Source organism: Oryctolagus cuniculus, chromosome 7 (genome assembly GCF_051225735.1).
Source record: "Oryctolagus cuniculus isolate XC-2025 breed Fujian yellow rabbit chromosome 7, ASM5122573v1, whole genome shotgun sequence".
NCBI classification, from domain to species: domain Eukaryota; kingdom Metazoa; phylum Chordata; class Mammalia; order Lagomorpha; family Leporidae; genus Oryctolagus; species Oryctolagus cuniculus.
Genome location: NC_142873.1, coordinates 30,178,910 through 30,185,794, shown reverse-complemented (window position 1 = coordinate 30,185,794; position 6,885 = coordinate 30,178,910).

Genomic DNA, 6,885 nt, shown 5'->3' with positions numbered 1-6,885 from the left:
CCCTACCTGAATTCTACTGCTCTGGGCCCAAACCTGCCAGTGCAAAATCTCCAGCACAACTAGCATTCACCACAATGGACTGGGGTCCTTCATTTCCCCCAGTACTGGGACTAAGGCATTTGGCACCATAAGTCCCAGTCTCATGTACACCAACCCAGCAGAACCTGGGAAAGACTCCATTCACATCACATAGTTCCAGGGCCACAGCTATTGGTGTTATAAGCTTCATCATCACTCAGGCATGTTTGGCAAGGGGACAACCTCAGGGACACACAGTTCCAATAATGTAGCTACATTCATGACAAACCCTAGTGTGACTGATATCCAATTCTCTGGAGACTGAAAACACACACTTGTGGAAGCCCACCTCCACTTCAAAGTCATGCTACTACTTGCAGAAACTTCCGCAGACTGAACAACTGTGGCACTCATAGACATGGCCGACATTGATTACAGCTGAAGATATCACCCAGAGGTTATATGTCTTGACTCATCTAGAACCAAAGCAACCACCCAACTGACATCCCAAATTCCATCTAAGCCAACAGGTGTTTTCCAACTAAAGCTACTCTGTAGAGGAGGACTGTTACAGATACTCATACAATGATACAGAGACACAGGAAACATCACAGAGGGACGAAGCATGACACCGCTAAGAGAATGCAATGGTTCTCCAGAAATAAAAAGAAATCTATGAAAGGCGTGAAAAAGATTCCAAAATAGTGATCTTAAGGAATCAACAATATGTAAGAGAATACACATGGCCGGCGCCGAGGCTCAATAGGCTAATCTTCCTCCTGCGGAGCCGGCACACCGGGTTCTAGTCCCAGGTGCCAGATTCTGTCCCAGTTGCCCCTCTTCCAGGCCAGCTCTCTGCTGTGGCCTGGGAGTACAGTGGAGGATGGCCCAAGTGCTTGGGCCCTGCACCCCATGGGAGACCAGGAGAAGCACCTGGCTCCTGCCATCGGATCAGCGCGGTGCGCCAGCCGCAGCGCGCCAGCCGCGGCGGCCATTGGAGGGTGAACCAACGGCAAAAGGAAGACCTTTCTCTCTGTCTCTCTCTCTCACTGTCCACTCTGCCTGTCAAAAAATAAAAAAATAAAGAAAATAATATAATAAATAAATAAAAATAAAACAAGAGAATACACATAGACAATTAAAAGAAATTAGGAAAGCAATGCATGAAGAGAATGAAAAATTCAACAGAGATATAAATCATTTTTAAATATCCAAAATTCTGGAGCTGAAAAGTTCAGTCAGTTAAGTAAAAAACACAACTCATAGCTTCCATAAAAAATGATCAAGTAGAACAAAGAATTTCTGATACTAAGGACAAGAGTTATGAAGTATCCCACTCACATAAAAATAAGGAAATAATTTTTAAAAATGAAGAAAATGTATAAAATATATGGGATTCCCCTAAGCAAACAAATATTCATTTTACTCATATATTCTCCTTCATACGTCTGAAGGAAAAGAGGAAGAAGAATTACTTGGGAATCTACTTAATGAAATAATAATTGAAAGAGATATTGAGCCGGCGCCGTGGCTCAATAGGCTAATCCTCCACCTTGCGGCGCCGGCACACCGGGTTCTAGTCCCGGTTGGGGCGCCGGATTCTGTCCCGGTTGCCCCTCTTCCAGGCCAGCTCTCTGCTATGGCCAGGGAGTGCAGTGGAGGATGGCCCAGGTGCTTGGGCCCTGCACCCCATGGGAGACCAGGAAAAGCACCTGGATCCTGGCTCCTGCCAGGATCAGCGCGGTGCGCCGGCTGCAGCGGCGGCCATTGGAGGGTGAACCAGCGGCAAAGGAAGACCTTTCTCTCTCTGTCTCTCTCTCACTGTCCACTCTGCCTGTCAAAAAAAAAAAAAAAAAAAAAAGAGATATTGACATCCAGGACACTCAAAGGACCCCAACCAGATTCAACCAAAAAAGACATTCTCCAAAGTATATTATAGTCAAATTGTGACACCTGCGTCCCATATGGGTGCCAGTTCGAGTCCCAGATGCTCCACTTTTGATCCAGCTCTCCACTGGTGGCTTGGGACAGGAGTAGAAGATGGCTCAGGTGCTAAGGCCCTTGCATCCACGTGGAAGATCTGGAGGAAGCTCCTGACTTTGGATCCGTGCAGCCCTAGCCATTGCAGCCATTTGGGGAGTGAACCAGGAGACAGAAAACCTCTTTCTCTTCCTCCTTCTCCGTGTCTGTAACTCTGCCTCTCAAATAAAAAAAAATCGTAAAAACAGACAGGGGGCTGTGCTGTGGTGTAGCGATAAAGCCGCTGCCTGCAGTGCCAGCATCCCATTTGGGCACCAGTTCGAGACCTGGCTGCTCCACTTCCGATCCAGCTCTCTGCTATGGCCTGGGAAAGCAGTAGAAGATGGCCCAAGTCCTTGAGTCCCTGCACCCACGTGGGAGACCCAGAAGAAACTCCTGGCTCCTGGCTTCGAATCAGAACAGCTCCGGCCGTTGCAGCTATCTGGTGAGTGAACCAGTGGATGGAAGACCTCTCTTTCCCTCTTCCTTTCCTTCTCTCTCTGTGTAACTCTTTCATGTAAACAAATAAAATCTTAAAAAACTAAAGAAAACAGACTGAAAATCAACAAAGAACATCAGAGTTAGACCATACTATAGAGCAAATAGACCTGACAGATGTTTGCAAAAACATTTCACCCAACAGCTACAAACCATACATTATTCTCATCAGTACATGGAACATTTTCTAGGATAGACCATATAACAAGCCACAGATCAAGTCTCAGTATATTTTTGTTTTGACAGGCAGAGTTAGACAGTGAGAGAGAGAGACAGAGAGAAAGGTCTTCCTTCCATTGGTTCACCCCGCAAATGGCCACTATGGCCAACGTGCTGCGCTGATCTGAAGCCAGGAGCCAGGTGTTCCCTCCTGGTCTCCCATGGGGTGCAGGGCCCAAGCACTTGAGCCATCCTCCACTGCCTTCCCGGGCCACAGCAGAGAGCTGGACTGGAAGAGGGGCAACAGGGACAGAATCCGGCGCCCCGACCGGGACTAGAACCCGGGGTGCCAGCGTCGCAGGCGGAGGATTAGCCTAGTGAGCCAAGGCACCAGCCATCTCAGTATATATATATATATATATATATATATATATATATATATATATTTGACAGGCAGAGTGGACAGTGAGAGAGAGAGAGACAGAGAGAAAGGTCTTCCTTTTGCCGTTGGTTCACCCTCCAATGGCTGCTGCGGCTTGCGCGCTGCCGCCGGCGCACTGCGCTGATCCGATGGCAGGAGCCAGGTGCTTCTCCTGGTCTCCCATGGGGTGCAGGGCCCAGGCACCTGGGCCATCCTCCACTGCACTCCCAGGCCACAGCAGAGAGCTTGCCTGGAAGAGGGGCAACCAGGACAGAATCCGGCGCCCCGACCAGGACCAGAACCCGGTATGCCGGCACCGCAAGGTGGAGGATTAGCCTAGTGAGCCGCAGCACTGGCCTGTCATCTCAGTATATTTTTAAAAATATAAATTATACCATGTATCTTCCCAGAGCACAAAGAAATAAAACTAGAAATCAACAACAAGAAGAACAAAAGAAAATCTATAAATACTTGGAAATTAAACAACATGCTCCTGAATGACCAATGGGCCACTGAAGAAACTAAAAAGGAAATTTTAAAAAATTCTTGATATAAATAAAAATGAAAATGCAGCATATCAAAACCTGTGGAATACAGCAAAGGCAATATTAAGAGGGAAATTTATAATAATAAGTGCATACATTAAAAAAAGAACAAATATCTAAGGGGAGGGTTGTGGGTTGGAGGGACGTTATGGTGGGGGAAGCCATTGTAATCCATAAGCTGTACTTTAGAAATTTATATTCATTAAATAAAAGTTAAAAAAAAAAAGAGTGCAAGCAGCAAAAAAAAAAAAAAGAACAAATATCAAATAAGCAGACAACAGACCAGTAATGCACCTCAAGTACTTAGAAAAGAAAAAAAACCAAACCCCAGATTAGCAGTAGGAAATAAATAATAAGAGTCAGAGCAGAAATTAAAGAAACTAAAACTAAAAAACTCAAAAGATCAAACAAAATTTTTTTGAAAAATAATCAAAATAAACTTTAGCCAACTAACAAAGAAAAAAAACTCAAAAAAATAAAAATCATAGATGAAAAAGGAGACATATAATTGACACCTCAGAAATACAAAGAATCATGGGAAATTACTATGAGCAACTATATGCTAACAAATTGTAAAACCTTGAAGAAGTAGGTTAATTCCTGGCTACATAAAATCTACCAAGATTAAATCAAGAGGATACAGAAAACCTAACCATATCCATAACAAGTAATGAGACTGAAGCAGTAGCTAAATCTCCCATCAAAGAAAAGTCCAGAACCTGACAGCTTTGCACCTGAAGTCTGCAAATCATTTAAAGAGGAACTACTCCAATCCTTGAACTATTCTGAAATACTGAAAAGGATGGAACTCTGCCAAACTCTTCTTATTAAGCCAGCTTTACTCTAATATCAAAACCAAAGACACAACACAAAAAGAAAAATACAGACCAAAATGCTTGATGAGTATAGATGCAAAAATGTTCAATAAAATGTTAGCAAACTGAATCTAATATTACATTTTTGGAAATCAGGGGCTGGCATTGTAGCATGGTAGGTAGAAGCTGCCACCTGTGACACTGGAATTCCATATGTGTGTTGGTTCAAGACCTGCTGCTCCTCTTCAGATTCAGTTCCTTGCTAATATGTCTGGCAAAGCAGCAGAGGATGGCCCAAGTGCTTGGGCCCCTGCACCCATGTGAGAGAGAGACCTGGAAGAAGTTCCTGGATCCTGGCTTCTCCCTGGCCCAGTCCTGCTGTTGCAGCCATTTAGGAAGTGAACCGATGGATGGAGGGTTTCTCTCTCTCTCTCTCTCTCTCTCTCTTCCTCTCTCTCTCTCCCCCTCTCTCTGTCTTTCCTTCTGTCTCTGTAAAACTGCCTTTCAAATAAATAAATAAGTCTTTAAAATTAAATTAAATTAAATCTTTAAAAGTCGTACATCTCAATCAAGTAGAACTCATACAAGGCATGTTAGGGCACACAATTACAAATCAATAAAACCACAAATCACATCAACAGAATGAAGAACAAAAAGCTACGGTCATCTCAATACACAAAGGAAACACATTTAATAAGATTCACCACTTCTTTGTATTAAATGCTTTTAAGAAAATAGGTATAGAAGGAGCATAACTCAAAATTATAAAGGTTATATACAACAAACCCATGGCCAATATCATACTGAATGGGAAAAAAAGCTGAAAGAATTCCCCCCTCAGACCTGGAACAAGACAAGGATGTCTACTTTCACCACTCTTATTCAATATACTAGCAAGAGTAATTAGGGGAAAGAAAGAAAGAAAGAAAGAAAGAAAGAAAGAAAGAAAGAAAGAAAGAAAGAAAGAAAGGAAGGAAGGAAGGAAGGAAGGAAGGAAGGAAGGAAGGAAGGAAGGAAGGAAGGAAGGAAGGAAGGAAGGAAGGAAGGAAGGAAGGAAGGAAGGAAGGAAGGAAGGAAGGAAGGAAGGAAGGAAGGAAGGAAGGAAGGAAGGAAGAAAGAGAGAGGAAGGGCACCAAAATTGGAGAGGAAGAAGTCGAAATATCTGTTTGCAGATGACATGATTTTATACGTGGGAAAACCTAAACACTCCACCGAAAAGCTGTTAGAACTGATAAACCATTTCAGTAAAGTCACAACACATAAAATCAACATTGCTTAAAAGAAATATTTTTACACAGACCTTGCTGAGAATCAAGAAAGAAATCCCATTTGTAATAGCAGCAAAAAATTAAATATTTAGCAATAAATTTAACCAAAGAAATTAAATATCCCTACAATGAAAAGTATAAGACACTGATGAAAGAGATCAAGAACATACACACAGAAGAGTGGAAAGATACTCCTTATTCATAGATTGAAAGAATTAATATCATTAAAATATTCACATTAAGTAAAGCAATCTACAAATTCAATGCAATGTTGATCAAAATACCAATAACATTCTTTGCAGAATGGAAAAAAATATATTCATATTATATGAAACCACAAACAACCCAGAATAGTCAAAGGGATCCTGAAAGAAAAAAAAATCAAGCAAGAGTTGATTTCAAAGCACACTACAAAGTTAAAACAGTTAAAACATCATGGTACTGGCACAAAAACTGACACGTAAATTGATGGAACAGGGGCTGGCATGGTGGCACAGGAGGTAAAACCATTGCCTGCAGTGCCGGCATCCCATATGGGCACGGGTTCAAATCTCTGCTGCTCTACTTCCAATCCAGCTCTCTGTTATGGCCTGGGAAAGCAGTAGAAGATGGCCCAAGTCCTTGGGCCCCTGCACCTGAGTGGGAGACCTGGAAGAAGGCCCTGGCTCCTGGCTTTGGATCAGCCCAGCTCTGGCCTTTGCAGCCATTTGGAGAGTGAAACAGAGGATGGAAGATCTCTTTCTTTCTCTTCCTCTGCCTCTCTGTAACTTTGCCTTTCAAATAAACAAACAAATCTTTAAAAAATGAAATGAAATAAATTAATGGAACAGAAAAGAGAATCCAGAAATCTATCTACATGTATAGAGCCAACTGATTTTTGACAAAGTTGCTAAGAACACACATTAGACAAAGAACAGACTTTTCAATCAATGGTACTGACAAAACCAGACATACACATGTAGAAGAATGAAATTAGATCATTACTTTTACCATAATTAAAAATTAATTTATGAAAGATCTAAATGTATGAATTAAAACTATGATGATACAGCAGTCTCACAAGTGGGTATATGGACTTCATTCTTTGTTATGGATGGACAGTTTTCCATTGTTTATATATATGGAGGGAATTGGAGGACACT